General features: G+C 43.2%; 2 long non-coding RNA genes across 2 annotated transcripts; both read left to right on the forward strand.

Moving 5' to 3' along the window:
• Positions 1-8,811: 8,811 nt before the first annotated feature.
• Positions 8,812-11,314, forward strand: LOC109785538 (uncharacterized). The gene is made up of 4 exons (XR_012182796.1): positions 8,812-9,075; positions 9,151-9,238; positions 9,319-9,569; positions 10,149-11,314. It is a non-coding gene; the product is annotated as an uncharacterized lncRNA (long non-coding RNA).
• Positions 11,315-13,238: 1,924 nt separating this feature from the next.
• LOC120962860 (uncharacterized) lies at positions 13,239-15,679 on the forward strand. The gene is made up of 5 exons (XR_012181689.1): positions 13,239-13,772; positions 13,848-13,935; positions 14,016-14,265; positions 14,845-14,903; positions 15,482-15,679. It is a non-coding gene; the product is annotated as an uncharacterized lncRNA (long non-coding RNA).
• The last annotated feature ends 2,619 nt before the right edge of the window (positions 15,680-18,298 follow it).

Below are 18,298 nucleotides of genomic sequence, written 5' to 3' on the forward strand. Positions count from 1 at the left end.
ACAAATCCGGTGTCGCGTCTCGGAGGCATCTGATAGGTTTAGAAAAGATGAGAATTTAGAATAGAATGAGGTCTAGAGGGAAAACACTACCCATATGCACATGAGACAAACACAAACAGTATCACTCAATCAAACAAGGCATACAATCGATCTAACTATCGTTACAAAGTGCTCGGACTATACTACATACATGGGGGAAATACTACTATTGATTATGTGGGTCTACTAGAAATTTTGATCGGTCGAAGACTCCATGATATCTGCTCCAGCTTCATCAACAAAGTCATCTTCACTGGGGTCCAAGTCGGTGTCGTCGATGATGATGTAGTTATCCGGGCAAGTAGAATCGTCATCTTCTCCTCCTGGTGCTGGGTCTCCCATGAATACTCCGATCTTCTTTATCAGGTCGTCATTCTTTTCCAACAACGTGGCAATCTCCTCCTCATATCCATCGCGCGTAGACTTGAGTTCTTCCTCCAACTCCGTGATCTTGGTTAATGCCTTCTTCAGATCTATCATGTCTGCGCACATCTGGTTCTCCTGGCGACGAATGTGTTGGTTTTGCTCCTGGATGAAAACTGCAATTGATCCATCCTTCTTGGTGCTGATCATCTCCCATTGCTCATCTCGGCGTCCACAAATCTGATAAAAAGTATCCTTAAGCTCCCTGTGGTAGACTTCTCCAATGCGTCCCATAGAGATGTGGGCTGCCATGCTCTTCCCTAAACTCCAGGTTGGTGCATCAAAGGAAAACTCTATAGGCTCAGTGACTGGCATAAACGTCCTTCCTGGAACTTGAACTTGAATCTTCCAGCGTTCCTCTTCTGGTAGTGTGGCATTGTAAGTCCCGGTGAAGCTTGGTATTCCGATGTTCAGGTACTTAGTGACTTCCTTCAAGTGTCGTCCAAAAGGTGTATCTTCATCCGGTTGCCTGAACTTGTTCCTTGCATCCGCCATTCCTAAAAGAGTAGAAAGTGGAGAGGAGTCAGAAATGAGAATAGAGTAGTGTTCTAGGGTTTAAGCTTAGTGGTCGTGTCCTACAGTCAGCGTGTGCTCTTATACCACCTTTGTAGCGACCAGACCTCAAACAGTCTATGCTGCTGTGCACCAGTGTCATCCCTGGATCAGTAATGCTGACACGCACAGTACAAATGGAGGATTTATAACAGAGTAGCAATCACACACTTATTACAACGAGTATCTCAAGAGAGAAATAAGTATGACAAATATGGCTTAAGGCCATCTAAAAACGATAACAACGGAAGACTTGGAAGATAAGTGAGTCCATCAACTCCAACGGCATCACTGAGTATAAGACCACGACCAAAGGCACCTTACTTGTCGTCTGAAAAGTCTGCAACATGAAACGTTGCAGCCCGAAAACGGGCCAGCTCATGGAATATGCTGGCAATGTAACACATAGAGAGTAATGAATATAATAATGCTATACTACATGCATATATGGCTGGTAGAAGGCTCTATGGTTACATTTTTGGGAAAAGCCAATTTTTCCCTACTGCAAAGGAATAAATTTTATTTAACTATCATGGTGGTTGTTAAACATTGAGATGGTTGACGGCATCTCACTCCCAATTAAGTATCATCATTAACCCAACAAAATTAATTAAAGTAACATGATGAGATTCACATGATAATCCAAATACTAGATACTCAAGATATCCATAACCGGGGACACGGCTAATCATGATTAGTTTGTGCACTCTGCAGAGGTTTCCGCACTTTTCCCCACAAAACACGATCGCCTCCGCTTGATTCTCGCACTACATGATGTTTGAGAAACGGATGACCGAGACATAGTCTATCAGAAATAATAACTCTTTACTCCGGGTGGACAGTTACACCTACTTTCCCCTACATCTGCTAGCCCACCTCTTCAAGAGATCATGTAACCTACTCAACTATGCTAGAGCCCATAATAGCTTGTGGCTACACACGGAAGTTTCTAGCATGAATAATCTCATGATCCCTTTGAACCTGGGTGGCGGTCCAAAAGAAAAACAGGCAATCCTGGAATACCCAGGTACCTCAATCCACCCAGATGTGAGTTTTAGTTGCCACCTTAAGGTTGACCATTAATTAACAATCTCACATCTGTCATGGTAACACTCAAACCCAATCCACGTCTACTAGCATAGCATAGCAATATGAGCAAACGTAGAAGTAACTCCCAAGGTTTGATAACAAAATAGGTAATAGGTACTACCTCAACTACTTCCCAATACCCACAATTTAATTAGATCCTAATCATGCAATTGTTTGAGGATTGGTCTAATGCAATAAAACTGGGTAGTAAAAGAGGTATGATCAAAGTGTTACTTGCCTTGCTGATGATCCGTGAAACCTAGAGATTTGAAGTAGCAAGCGGCGCACTCCGGGTACTCTATCGCAAACAAACAAGCAACAATAAGCACTCATCTAATGCACAGGTAAAACTCAAATAAAGATCTAACCAGAAAGTTCAACTTAAGAACTCCGGTTTGCAAAAAGAATCGAATCAAACGAAGCAACGAAAGTCAAACGGCGAAAGAAACAAGCTTCGTTTAATAATCTGGATCTAAGTCAAATTTTATAGTAGCAAAAACTTGTTTGAATAGGTTAAACGGAAAGAGAATTTCGAGACGAAACACTAGGCGCTTGAATCGCCTGATTCCGATAAACGAGCTAAAAGATAAACTAAAACGAAAAACACATCAGAAATCGCGATCTGGGAAATCGCGGAAAATCCGACGAAAAAGAAAACTGACGAACAGTCAAACGAACGGACGTTCGTTAACTGCGGCTAACCGGTGAACACGTTCGTTAAAATGAATGGATCGGTGAACGTTCACTAACTAACTAAACCGAAAAAATAAACCAATCTAATAAAAAACCTAGGGCTTCGAAAAAAATAAACCGAGGCGGTTTTTTTTATAAAAAAACCGGACGGTCGGCGGCGGCTGCGGCTACCTCGTCGGGGCAACTCCGGCGGGGCTCGGGACGGGCTCCGGCGGGGCTCGGGGGGTGCGGCGAGGGGCGGCGGGGATCGGGGAGGCGACGGACGACGTCGAGGGGCGGCGGGCGACGGCGTCGGGGCTTCCCGAGGCGGCGGCGATAGGCGGCTCCGGCGCGGCTCCTCCGGGCGGCGTCGGGTGCGGGGCGGGGTCGGGACGAGGTGAGGAGAGGGCGGCGGGGCTGGGGTACTTAAGGAGGGGGGTGCCGTGGGGAAGGGGTAAGGCGGCGGCGTCGTCGTCCCTGACCAGGACTCGGGCGGCGGCGGGAGCTAGGTCCCCAGGAGACGGCTCGGGCGGTGGGCTGGGCCGTCGGCTGGGCTTCGGCACAGTCGGCGCTCTCGGGATTTTTTTAAATAATTTTGCCGAACCCAAAAAATTGTAGAAAAATAAATAAAAATCCAAAAATGCCAAAACAAATTTTCACCGTCTAATTAAAATAATTAGAACGAGATGAACATTTTCTTGGCCCAAAAATGCAGTTTTGAAAACATGCAATTTTTGTAATGCAATTAAAATTGCAAATAAAATCAAATATTTGATTTTAATATTTTTCCTTCAATATTTCAATTATTTTGGAGAAGTCATATTTTCTCCTCTCATTTATTTTAATACGAAATATTTTTCGGAGAGAAAAATAATTAAAACCAAAATCCTCGTTTCATTATTTGATAAAAATCAAATATGAAAACCGCGAAAAATTCCCCAACTCTCTCCGAGGGTCCTTGAGTTGCTTAGGATTTTCGAGGATTTTGTCAAAATGCAATAAAATATGCTATGCGATGATGATCTAATGTATAACATTCCAAATTGAAAATTTGGGATGTTACACTATATTTGCCATGAAAAACGTTCATATTTCCATGTTTAAAATCCGAACGTTTATCATTTCCATTTATTTTAGATCGATCGTCGTATGGATGTAAAGTCGGAGTCAGACTGAATGAAATCTATGGTTTGATCGACTGAATGTCCTGCTAGAGCCGTATCAAATTAAATATAAAACGTCATCAAGCCACATGTATTCCTTCTCATCCAACGACCTAGACTGCTTCAATGTTGAGCACTCAACATGTTTAGCATGCAGTTAATTTCATTGCAAAAATAGTGCTAATCACATAATAACACGCAAATAATATCCTACTTAATATCTGCATGCACTTAATATACTTCCAAATTAACGTGCATTGCACGTACACATTGACTAGTACTAGTATGTGAAACTGGTGCCGTAACTTGTGAACGCGTCCAGATATGGTCAACGGCAACATCGTCTGCGAGTTCTTCGTGTTTGCCCTGCATCTAAATGTAGAGGGGGAGGAACGAGAGAGAGCAGACATGGAACCCACCAGTAAGTGAAGGCGAATAGTACGTGCTAACGAGCCGGTCCCACTAATGTACTAAAAATAATATTACATGCTATCCATTAAATAGGCTGTGGTAATAAAAAAACATTATATGAACAAAGGGGTTACAACAAACATTGATGTACTACATATGTTGCCTATTAACGTGCGGCTTGAAGGCCCTGGTCGCATGTTCGATCCTCGTCCTTTTTAATTTTTAATGTATATATGGGTCCAAATATGTTTCATGAGAGGTGTGCCCCTCGGTGTGTAGGTCGTAGCATTTTAATTTGTGGGTCGAAATTTGTTCCATTACAGGTGGACTATCGGTGTGTAGTTTTGTAGCTTATTTGTAATAATTAAGAGAACAACATAGTTTTTTGCAATAATACCATGGTGCGACGTTGAAGGCGAGAAAGGACGTGCGCGAGAGCGATGACCGAGCCAGAGGGAAATCAATTGGGGGAGATGCGGGGGTTACAACGGTGTTTGGAGTAGTTGTGGGCCGAATGCTATGAAAATATAATCTAAACCCACCGGAATAAAGGCCTACACAAATTAATCCAAGGTTGGGGTCCCCCTCGCAATCTAAATAGCTCCGGCTTTGCAAGGGATGGAGAGGTAGCTTCAATGTGTGGAAGATACAGCGTGAGAAAGCGAGGTCAATCGAGACACATATAGATGGAGAGACAAAGTGAGTGTGGTCCGACATTCATTGAAAAGATATATATGCTCTGGAGAGATATTGTCCGATTGAGCTTTTGGGAAGGGTGAGGGCTGTAAGATAGAGCTTGAGAGATGATCCAGTCACAAACATGTAGATATATTTTGTGTGTGGGAGGAAGCAAGGTCAATTGATTATATATATAAAGGGAGAGAGATTGAGCGAGTGTGGGTCGTCGTGCGATCGAAAGAGTGAGACGGGTTGGAGAGAGTGACCTAGATAGACAATGTGAGTGAGAGAGTATACAATATATATATGTCGAATTGGGCTCAAACCTGGAGATATATCGTGTGTGCTCGAGAAAGAGCGAGGTCAATCGAGACATACAGATAGAGAGAGAGATAGAGATAGAGAGAGAGAGAGATTGAGCGAGTGTGTCCTGCCATGAGGTCGAAAGAGTGGGGCAGCTTGGATGGACTGACCTAGATAGAAAATCTGCGTGAGAGAGTATAGAGTGTGTCGATCGAGGCCCGAACAAGGAGATATATCATTTGTGTGTGAAAGAAAGCGAGGTTAATCGAGACTCGGATAAAGAGAGCGAGATTGAGCGAGTGTGGCCTGCCGTGCGGAAGAAAGAGTGGGATAGTCTCGACGGAGTGACCTAGATAGAAAACGTGCGTGCGTGCACATGAGAGGTTGGGGGGCTAGATAGGCAATGCATGTATCTAGCGAGAGAGGGTGGGAGGGAGAGAGAGAGAGATAGAGAGCTCAGCATGGGGTGCAATGGCGGGTGTGTGAGCTAGATACATTTGGTAACAAAGTGGAAAAGGGGGGTTGTGTAGTTCAGAGAGTTAGAGATCGAAACATGGAGAGAAAGAATGAACTTGTGTCGGAAACCGATAGATTCTTAAGGTGGTTAGGAGAGGAAGATTGACCGATACAGGAAGTATGTAGCGTGTGTGCCGAGTGGGGGGCTAAAAACAACATTTGAATGTAGATAGTACGCGACTTAATATCGATGTTTCAATTCGGTGTACATTGTAAGATTTGAACCGAGGACCATGCATATGGGTAATTATTTTGAATACGTGCCATACTAGGTCTAGAAAAGTTGACATTGACTCAATTGTTGTGCTATTTTGTAGGTCATATGTTTGAATCCATCCAAAGTTTCCTCACTACCATGGTGTTCATCATATACATATGAATTTGTATTAAAAAAGTAGCATGGATACCGTGAAATGTGAAATCCACGTTAGAATTGGTGATCGCTATGTGACACACACTCTAATCCATGTTAGCGTGGATACCATTTCAATTTTTTTCAAATAACTCCTCATTAATTAATTTATAGTATCTCGTTTTGAATGACTAATTATTTGCAAGGAAAACACGGGCAAGGTAATAAATACAGATTTGTTTGCAAATGAAAAAGATTCGTTTGCATTCACAAATGTAGGCCCACCAGGCAGACCAGGGTCGTGTCGTGCTGGTCGCGTGTGTCGTACGGACGCTTACCACCCAGCCACCCACGGACTATGCTTCAGTGCCTTAAGGCACCTGCCTTTGTGTCTATGACATGTGGGCCCAACAGATGGCTGGACGACATGTCAATGACCCAAAGGCAGGTGGCTTTAAGGCACCGAAGCTGCGTCCGCCACCCACCCCCTCCCTCCCTCCCCCGCCCCCCCAAAAGAACGACGACATAATAAGTTCGCGCTTCCATGTTTCAGATTGAAATATCTAGCGGCCCCAATTCCAGCCCTGCAAAATCTCCCTTCTCCATCGTCCCCTTCTGCGCCCAGATTGTTCAAATCCCTAATTCGCCGCCAACCCAAGCAAAGTTCAAATCGCTCCTCGTCTCGTCTCTTTCCCCACCTCTATGCCGGACGACGACAACGAAGACGACGGTCGCGCTTCAGCACCACACAAGGCTACCTCATCTACACCCTCGTCCACCGCACCGGGTGGTCCCCCGACAATGTCGGCCGCCGCAACCGACGTGCCCCACAGGCACCGACTTCCACCGCATTAGGTGCGCTTCACCGACGCCGTCTCCCACCTCACCGAGGCTACTTTACCATGCACATCGTCGCACCTCCGCCCCCGAGGCCGTTGGGGCTTCACCAACAGTCTCGTCCACCGCATCGTAGCGCTCCGCTGCCATTCAAGATCTGCATCCGTGCGCGGCCAGCCAGCGGCCGCGCCTCACCCTCAACGGCTCTGAAGTGAGCCGCACTCTAGCTCGGCGAGCATGCCCGAACGCCAGCCCGAACTAGGTATCCACACATCACTCCCTTGTGCACTGTTCCGGCGATGTTTCATTATCCTTTCACTGCTCTCTTAGTACACGCCTATGAAACTCCGACTTTAACTCTTATTTCTTCTGGAGATATCATCTAAAAAAAGCAAAACCATTTTTTAGCGAAGCATGACGGCGCTACAGGATCTGGTACACATCCTGCACACCCGCATAACCTTGTAAGTATCTATCCTCCGGTACAACAGCAAGGTCGATTCCTCTTATTTGATCAACCATTCGTCGTGTCAAAAATGCAGAGGGGGGTGCAAGGAGCACAAGGCCTACACATCCAAGCAAGTGGTAACATGGACTTGTACATGGAACATCCCAAGCGCAAGCAGAGCTACAGTGAGCCTATACAACGAGCTAGCGTAAGTCCCTGCATTTCATTTAATTCGTATTGGCCTACGGGTATGATTTGTGTGCAGTGGTGGATCCACAAATTCAAGTTACTAGGGGCGAACATTTAACTTAAAAAATACGAAGGAACTTGCACTCCGGAAATCAACATAACTTGAGAAATGTGAAGCTACATGCACTTTGAAAACTAGCTAATGATCCAAAGTAGTTCAGATTATAAAATACTAAATGATGTAAGCACCAAAAAACACAAAATGCAACATGGTGTACACGGACTACTAACAAGGTCTGTACCTGCTTGAATTATTCGTTCTCTGGCTAAAAATATCGAAGTGTAATTGCACCTATAACCATTGCACAAACTGTATATCAATATATCTATCCTGCACAAGTACGCCAATAGTTTCAAACAACAGATTAGAAAAGTATTTATGCTACGTTGTCATGATATGGAGACTTTCTGGTAGATGGCCTCGACGTTTCCTCAAACCATGAAAATGTACTATAACTTGCTTGTCATCAATGCCTGCATGTAACATCCCAAATTTTTAGATTTGGTATGTTAATAGGATCATTATTTTTCATCGTGATTTCTATGCAGATTTGAATTTTCTGTTTATTCGAAGTGTTTTCCAACTCAAGGAAAATATTTGTAGTGGAGATAATATGACTTCTCCTCTGTTAATTATATTTGGAAAATGCTAAGAGTATATTCTGGAGTTTACATAAATTAGTTGGCATTGTTGAAGCTCAAAGTTATTTTAGAGTTGTTATAATGCTCTTTATGTGCTTGCATTGCATAAATCTTTTTTTTTCAAAAGTGCATATGTGTTTTAAAAATGTTCACTGTTTTATATAGTAGTAATAATGTTTTACTGTATGCTATGGTATTTTTAGGAAGTCACTAGGTATTTGATTTTAGTCAAATGTATGTCCTATATGTAGTATATATAAATATAAATGTCAGCTCCTAGGTTTTACTGTGCATCAGGCTGGCGCACAGTAAAATTACCCCTCGCCCTCCCGCGCGAGGCAGACCAATAGGCCAGCCCATTTTTGGCGAAACCGGGCAGCCCACCCGCAGCTACTTCGTTCTATTTGTTTTTTCTCTTCACACCCAAGTCCCGCTGACACTGGACCCCACCAGGTCATCTCCTTCCTCGGGTTGTACTCCTGTTAACCCACGATGCCGAGTCAACCGACTCCAATCCTCGTTGACTCGTCTCTGTTTCTGATCCTTCTACCACGACCAACCCCATATAATTTCCGCCCGAGTCCTCCTCTACCGATTTTCGCCAAAACGGAGTTCTCCCGTGCCCTAGAACGGCTGTTCGATCTCACCGGAGTTCAGCCGCTGTTGACCTCCACCATCGTCGTTTCCGTCATCGACAGGGGGTCTCTGAACCTCCCCTCCCCTCTGTTCTCCTTGCCTTGGTCTCCTCCATCCCCCTCATCTCTTGTTTTGCACAGGGGAGCACCAGGACGCCACCCACGAGCCCAACCCGAAGAAGATCGCCGCCGCCCCAAAGCTCCTGTCGCCGTCGATTCTGTCGCGTCTGTAGGTTCCCAGAACCTCCTGCCTTCTCTGTTATCTTCGCCATGCCATACTCTATCTCCCTGACCCCCAGTTTTTCTCAGGGACACATCCAAACCGAGCACATCGAGCTCGACCCGAAGCTCCAGTCCGACGTCACCGTCCAGCCGGTCCTCGCGGACGCTAGCAGAAGCTCCGGTCGCCCAGGGGCACATATTCGAGTTTGCCGTGTTCCTCCTCACCTCGTCCTGTTCTCCCCTAGCTCGGGAGACCTCTCCAGCAAGCGCACGCTCGAAGGCCGAGCCGGCCGCGCCGTCTTCCTCAACTCCGGCGGCCATCGAGCCCTGTCTCTCCGGTGAGTCGCCTTGAACCGTCCGATCCCCATCCAATGGCCAAGATTAGATCTGGTTTTTTTTTCTTTGCCGAACCGTTTTTCTCTATGTTGTGGCCGTTCGTCGTTTAAGCCTAGCAGCGAATGGTTCTCAGCCATTAGTAGCCCGCCACGTGACAACGCCACAGCAGCCTCGGCAGTTCTTCCAAGAACGCTATTATGGCATAATTTTTCTTTACAGATTTCATATCATATTTTCGTTTAAGTATATCTTGAGATCTGTAACTCCAAATTCAACGATACTTTTTCCTGTGTACTCGTAGATACCAGGAGAATACCTTAGAACCAAAAAATCACATCTTTTGCACTGTTTAAATTTGAAATTGCTCAAATTTTAATTCAACCTTCCGGAGGCCATATCTTTCAAACCATTTATCCAGATCAGTTGAATCTTTTTGCATTGTGATCCTACTAGCATGTAGACAATATTTACCTACTATTATGTTATGCCAATGAAATTTTTATTTGAATTCCTTGTTGTTTACTTTATTTTAGTGTTATGTGAGCATAGTTTATTTATCGGTGACTCCGTTAATCGTATAGATTGTCCAGAGTGTGAAGCGGATCAGAATTAAGCGTTAGAGTACTTCAACATCGTTCAAGGCAAGTTTGCACTTTTGATCTTGCTCATCCTATATTCTGCTATGCATGTGTGATTTTTATGCTATGGCATGTGCTTGGTTTGATCTGTATGTTCTCTGTTGTCATATTCTGATATTGATTGTGCTATGTGATGGTGTGATCAACTTGCTATGGTAGACGTGGGCATGTGTCGAGTGATGCATGGAAGTGGTGAGTGTCTATAGCTGTAGGTTCGGGACTTTGACTCAGGTCAATGCGTCAATGGCTAAGCGCTCTATTGTCCCTAGAGAATGCGCCATGACTGAGCGCACTTGAGTTGTCGGGGCTTTTTCTCACGTCCATGCGTCACTGGCTGAGCGCTCTATTGTCCCTAGAGAATGCGCCAGGGCTGAGCGCACTTGAGACATCTTTAAGATCCTTATCATCTGTGTTGTTTGCACCTTGCCTATGTCGTGGAGGTAGGTGGAGGTAGTTGTACGCGAAACCAAACTTGAGTGTTTTGTTTGTCATACTTTGCAGGTAGATGTAGGTTTGCTTTATCAGTATGTGTAATTTGCCAATACATTCAATGTATTGACCCTTTGTGGCTGCAACTTATCATGTTGCGGGATTTTCAGATGATCAGTAAGATACAGTAGGGTCGCGAGTCTTCACTCAACATCTTCTCCAGTGGGCATTGATGGACTCATCGTTTATTATGCTACGTTTCTGCTGTTATTATTGAATAAGTTAGCTATGTGCTACTCAGATTGTAATACCTTATGAATTCTGGATCATACGTTATAGTAAATGATGCACTTGTTATTTGATATTCATATGTACTGTGTGTGCTAGCGAGTCGATCCAGGGACTAGCACTGTAAGCACAGAGACATCAAATCTTATCAGGTTCGGGTCGTTATAGATGGTATCAGAGCACTGTGTTGACTGTAGGTCGTGACCCTAAAAAATGGATTAGAAAAGCCATAGGAGTGAAAACTTACTTTACAACTTGTTGTCTACTTGTTAGTTCATACTCTTGTACTCATATCTTTTTTTTCAAATATAGATGACCCCTGGAATTATATTAGTGCCATTTGAGAAGTTCTAGTTGACAGACCACCATTTCTCATTTGTTACTGATAAACGATTTGCGGTAGTATGATGAGATCATATCTCTTATGGATATGACCTTACCTGTAGGTTTTGCTTGTGTTTTGTGATATGTCATATGTTTGGTTGGTCATTGCTTTATATGTTGTCATCTTTCATGGGTTGTTTGTATTATGCAATTGGGTCCTTTGATTGATCATATTTGCTCTTTTCATGTGATTACTTTAGGATAGTTTTGGTGACTTGTGTGAATTGTGTGAATTTAGTGTTTGTTTTTGTTGTTGTTGGAGTTTTAGCTGCTAGCATGGGCATATGGTAGTGTTCCCCTTAGACCTATTTCTATCTATATCTCACCTCTGCTTACCCATCAGATGCCGCCGAGGCGTAACACTCGAGGCAGTGGTTCAGGAGACAACAACAACAATGACATATCACCATAAATGCAGCAATTTCTTCAGGGACAAACCCAGTTGATACAGTTACTTGTTCAGAACCAGAAAAACAACAACAACAATAATCCACCCCCACCCCCAGTTGATGCACTTACTCGTTTCTTGAGGTTGAATCCTCAGAGGTTTTCTCCTATTGTGGCTGATGATTGGTTGCGCTCAGTTAATAGGAATTTGGACACAGTTGGTTGCACTGATCCAGAGAGAGTGAGGTTTGCCTCGCATTTGTTAGAAGGACCAGCCGCAGCATGGTGGGACAATTACTTGGTCACTTATCCTATTGCTACTATCACTTGGGCGCAGTTCCAGGCAGGTTTTCGCGCGGCACATGTGTCTGCTGGAGCCATGAGTCTAAAGAAGAAGGAGTTTCACAGCTTGCGCCAGGGAGGTCGTACTGTGAATGCATATGTGGAGGAATTCAATAATCTTGCACGCTATGCCCCTAACGATGTTAACACCGATGCAGCTAGACAAGAAAAGTTTCTTGAAGGTTTGGATGATCAGTTGAGTGTTCAGTTGACAGTGGCAACATTCAACAATTGTCAGGAGCTTATTGATAAAGCTATTGTACTTGAAGGAAAGTTTCAAGAAGTGGAGAACCGCAAGAGGAAGGCAAGTGACACAGAGTTCAACTCTGGAGGATAATGGAAGCAGCGTAATTCATAAGCATCTTCTATGTACTATGATTCTGAAGTGGACGCGTATAATGGTCATAACCACAATGCACATAATCATCACAACGACAATGGGTGCAACCACAATGGTCATAGGGATGGAAACAACAACCACGACCTATCGACGCCCACCAAGAACGATATCAGTCAGTTACTTTGTTACAGGTGTAGGGACCTAGGGCATTATTCAAACAACTGCCCTCTGTTAAAGAACATCAATTATGATAGTGGGAGTTCCGGAGAGGACACGTCTGATCACGTTGAAAGGGGACATGTGAACCACACAAGGGTGGGAAGAGCCAATAAGGCACCAGTCTTCGGTAAGGTTTTAATAAAGTTCAAGTATTATGACCGTTCTTTCAGTATTGGTGCATCATATTTAGTCATGTCAATGGAGTTTTGGAAATATGCAATGAGTAAGCCTCGAAACTTTGGAATATGGATTATATCAAGTACCCATCTTTAAACTTTGCTAGCCAACTCGAATCTCGAGGACAAGATTCATTTTAAGGGGGGTAGATTTGTAACATCCCAAATTTTTAGATTTGGTATGTTAATAGGATCATTATTTTTCATCGTGATTTCTATGCATATTTGAATTTTCTGTTTATTCGATGTGTTTTCCAACTCAAGGAAAAATATTTGGAGTGGAGATAATATGACTTCTCCTCTGTTAATTATATTTGGAAAATGCTAAGAGTATATTCTGGAGTTTACATAAATTAGTTGGCATTGTTGAAGCTCAAAGTTATTTTAGAGTTGTTATAATGCTCTTTATGTGGTTGCATTGCATAAATGTTTTTTTTCAAAAGTGCATATGTGTTTTAAAAATGTTCACTGTTTTATATAGTAGTAATAATGTTTTACTGTATGCCGTGGTATTTTTTGGAAGTCACTAGGTATTTGATTTTAGTCAAATGTATATATAAATATAAATGTCAGCTCCTAGGTTTTACTGTGCATCAGGCTGGCGCACAGTAAAATTACCCCTCGCCCTCCCGCGCGAGGCAGACCAATAGGCCAGCCCATTTTTGGCGAAACCGGGCAGCCCACCCGCAGCTACTTCGTTCTATTTGTTTTTTTTTCTTCACACCCAAGTCCCGCTGACACTGGACCCCACCAGGTCATCTCCTTCCTCGGGTTGTACTCCTGTTAACGCACGATGCCGAGTCAACCGACTCCAATCCTCGTTGACTCGTCTCTGTTTCTGATCCTTCTACCACGACCAACCCCATATAATTTCCGCCCGAGTCCTCCTCTACCGATTTTCGCCAAAACGGAGTTCTCCCGTGCCCTAGAACGGCTGTTCGATCTCACCGGAGTTCAGCCGCTGTTGACCTCCACCATCGTCGTTTCCGTCGTCGACAGGGGGTCTCTGAACCTTCCCTCCCCTCTGTTCTCCTTGCCTTGGTCTCCTCCATCCCCCTCATCTCTTGTTTTGCACAGGGGAGCACCAGGACGCCGCCCACGAGCCCAACCCGAAGAAGATCGCCGCCGCCCCAAAGCTCCTGTCGCCGTCGATTCTGTCGCGTCTGTAGGTTCCTAGAACCTCCTGCCTTCTCTGTTATCTTCGCCATGCCATACTCTATCTCCCTGACCCCCAGTTTTTCTCAGGGACGCATCCAAACCGAGAACATCGAGCTCGACCCGAAGCTCCACTCCGACGTCGCCGTCCAGCCGGTCCTCGCGGACGCTAGCAGAAGCTCCGGTCGCCCAGGGGCACATATTCGAGTTCGCTGTGTTCCTCCTCACCTCGTCCTGTTCTCCCCTAGCTTGGGAGACCTCTCCAGCGAGCGCACGCTCGAAGTCCGAGCCGGCCACGCCGTCTTCCTCAACTCCGGCGGCCATCGAGCCATGTCTCTCCGTGAGTCGCCTTGCACCGTCCGATCCCCATCCAATGGCCAAGATTAGATCTGGTGTTTTTTTCTTTGCCGAACCGTTTTTCTCTATGTTGTGGCCGTTTGTCGTTTAAGCTTCGCAGCGAATGGTTCTCAGCCGTTAATAGCCCGCCACGTGACAACGCCTCAGCAGCCGCGGCAGTTCTTCCAAGAACGCTATTATGGCATAATTTTTCTTTACAGATTTCATATCATATTTTTGTTTAGGTATATCTTGAGATCTGTAACTCCGAATTCAACGATTCTTTTTCCTGTGTACTCGTAGATACCAGGAGAATACCTTACAACCAAAAATTCACATCTTTTGCACTATTTAAATTTGAATTTGCTCAAATTTTAATTCAACCTTCCGGAGGCCATATCTTTCAAACCATTTATCCAGATCAGTTGATTCTTTTTGCATTGTGATCCTACTAGCATGTAGACAATATTTACCTACTGTTATGTTATGTCAATGAAATTTTTATTTGAATTCCTTGTTGTTTACTTTATTTTAGGGTTATGTGAGCATAGTTTATTTATCGATGACTCCGTTAATCGTATAGATGTCCAGAATGTGAAGCGGATCAGAATTAAGCGTTAGAGTACTTCAACATCGTTCAAGGCAAGTTTGCACTTTTGATCTTGCTCATCCTATATTCTGCTATGCATGTGTGATTTTTATGCTATTACATGTGCTTGGTTTGATCTGTATGTTCTCTGTTGTCATATTCTGATATTGATTGTGTTATGTGATGGTGTGATCAACTTGCTATGGTAGACGTGGGCATGTGTCGAGTGATGCATGGAAGTGGTGAGTGTTTATAGCTGTAGGTTCCGGACTTTGACTCGGGTGAATGCGTCAATGGCTGAGCGCTCTATTGTCCCTAGAGAATGCGCCATGACTGAGCGCACTTGAGTTGTCGGGGCTTTTTCTCATGTGAATGCATCACTGGCTGAGCGCTCTATTGTCCCTAGAGAATGCGCCAGGGCTGAGCGCACTTGAGACATCTTGAAGATCCTTAATGTTTGCACCTTGCCTATGTCGTGGAGGTAGGTGAAGATAGTTTTACGCGAAACCAAACTTGAGTGTTTTGTTTGTCATACTTTGCAGTTAGATGTAGGTTTGCTTTATCATTATGTGTAATTTGCCAATACATTCAATGTATTGACCCTTTGTGGCTGCAACTTATCATGTTGCAGGATTTTCAGATGATCAGTGAGATATAGTAGGGTCGCGAGTCTTCACTCAACATCTTCTCCAGTGGGCATTGATGGACTCATCGTTTATTATGCTACCTTTCCGCTGTTATTATTGAATAAGTTAGCTATGTGCTACTCAGTTTGTAATACCTTATGAATTCTGGATCATACGTTATAGTAAATGATGCACTTGTTATTTGATATTCATATGTACTGTGTGTGCTAGCGAGTCGATCCAGGGACTAGCACTGTAAGCACAGAGACATCGAATCTTATCAGGTTCGGGTCCTTACACTGCAAATCTCTATGTCTCTCTCAACATAAAAGATCATCATTAGACACTAAATCCTTCAATGGGATCTACTAAAATGCTTGCATTAGATCCCTCATTAGACACTATATGTTCATCACTAGGAGCATGTTAAATGTTTGCATCAAATCCTTCATTAGCAGTCTGTTCATTAGACACTTCAGGATCAAGAACAACATGAGCTTGTATGTTTGCATCGGAAACTTGATTAGATACATCAGGCTCATTCAGTTCAGTATTCATTGGGGGAGTTATAAAATAAGCAGAAATTGGTTTCACTTTCTCATAGATTCCCTACATACACGCAGTTTTACAACACCGTCAGGTTTAACTATTGGCTAGAAATTGAACAGTTGAATTAGATATAATCAGGGATGTGATGTACCAGCCACCCGAGGCGGCCGCCCATACCAGCCCCTATGGTGGTGTCGCCCCTTTTTGCGTGTATGATTGGGGTAGTGAATAATATTCTAGTGGTGCTTTTGATTTATCCACAGAATGGTTGAATTGCTTGTTTCTATGAACTGAGTTCGCCAATAATGTGAAGGATGCCAGTCCTTTCATCCTATTGTAGATTGCTTAGATCTTGATATGCCAAATGTAATCGCATGAAATATACAGTAAAAGCCAGTGTGATGTGTGTGGCTACAACTAGTCTGACAACCCGTCCTCATATAACATATCAAGGACGCACCATCTTACCAGATTAACCATTCGACTTACTAATGCAGTGTGGGAAGAAAGAAGTATTGGGACTACGTATCCAAGCAATTGATGCCGTGGACTCTTTCGTAGAACCTTGTAAGTGAAAAAGAAGTTGCAGTGTGCTTGTACAAAGAGCTAGCGTACGTTCAGTTACCTGCTTCTCGGAATTTTAGTTAGCCACTTATTGCAAAATTGTTCAATTATGTTGCTAGGCTTAATTTAGTTTGGTACTGATTACATAATGCCATAGCCTGTTAATCCTATTATAGACTGCGCCTATCTATGTGTTTGATACTTACTGTTAAGAATTACATGTTTGCCTGCACTTAAATAGCTACTTAAGAACGTAGATAGATGGTCATATGTACTTCTAGGGTACAACAGAATTCACGTGTAATTTACGTTCTGATACCCTGTTTGTTTAAATGGTTTGCTGTTATCACTTGTAGCACTAGTAATGTTTGCATGTTCATAGATAGACAACTGTCAGGTTTATAAGAGGGACACCGTCTTTTTAACTTATATATGTGTTGGAATCATTTTGCTTACATCAAAGAAATTTACAGATGTCTGTGTTGCTGGTAAATGCTACCGACTTGTTACTTTAATACGTTGCCAAGAACTTGTTAGTTTTACTAGTTCATGTGTAATTAAATATGTTGCCAAAACTGGTTAGTTTTAATAGTTTGATGTTAGTTTCTTATGGCTCTTGCAACACTTTATTTATGATTGCTAACATTCAAGTTTGCAGGATCCAACTGAAACTCCGTTTGCACAACAGGTATGTATTCAGAAACTTCCTTGTTTACCTAGTTTGCTGTTGTAACTTGTTGTTGTAATCATCTTACCAACTTCAAGTTTTCAAGATCCAATTGGAAGTCCAATTGCACAGTAGGTACATTTTTAAAAATATATTTCTGTAACAGGTTTGCTACTGTAACTTGTTGCTCTAATCAAGTTACTGACTACTCAACTTTTCAGGATCCAAGAGAAACTCCAATGCCACAACAGGTTCCTTTTGCAAAACTTGTTTGTTTAACTTCTTTGCTGCCGCAACCGGTTGCTCTAATCACGTTACTGGCTACTCAACTTTTCAGGATCCAAGAGAAACTCTAATGCCACAACAGGTACATTTTGCAAAACTTGTTTGTTTAACTTCTTTGCTGCTGCAACCGGTTACAATGATGTTACTAACTACTTTTCAGCATCCAATTGAAACTCTTTAATTCCTTGTTTGTTTAATTGGTTTGCTATTATAACTCCCAGTTGAGATGTTTTGCTAACTTCAACTTTTCGGAATCCAATCGGAACTTTAATGGCAAAACAGGTTAGCCCAAGATTAAAGAGCGAGGTCTCCATGGACGTTGTATCATCCCACAACAGTGGCACCGGCCCAATCGTACATCATGAATTGCCAACTGTTGATGCTCTAGAGGCTGAACTATTGGTAGAAACAGATTCTGCTTCTGCACTTAGAGATGAAGTTGACATGTTGAGGAAGCTAATAGCACATTCAGAAGCAGTACTCAAGACAACCATTAAATATTTGGTGGATTTCAAAACAAAGCAAGCCGAGTCTGACCGCATTGTTAAGGTCCAGAAGGAAAAAAAAGGAAATTAAATTCCCACTTAGTAAATCATAGGTGAAATGTTCTTTCCTTCGTTGAATAACCTTTGTGTTGTTTGTTCATGTAATCAATCAAACCATTTGTTTTTAGAGATCATGTAAGAATTGTTTTTTGTTTGTAATTTTTTTAGCACAAGTCTGTATTAATTGATAAGACTCTGGGACATTTCATTTT

The sequence above is a fragment of the Aegilops tauschii genome, chromosome 4 (assembly GCF_002575655.3).
Source record: "Aegilops tauschii subsp. strangulata cultivar AL8/78 chromosome 4, Aet v6.0, whole genome shotgun sequence".
Taxonomy (NCBI): Eukaryota; Viridiplantae; Streptophyta; class Magnoliopsida; order Poales; family Poaceae; genus Aegilops; species Aegilops tauschii.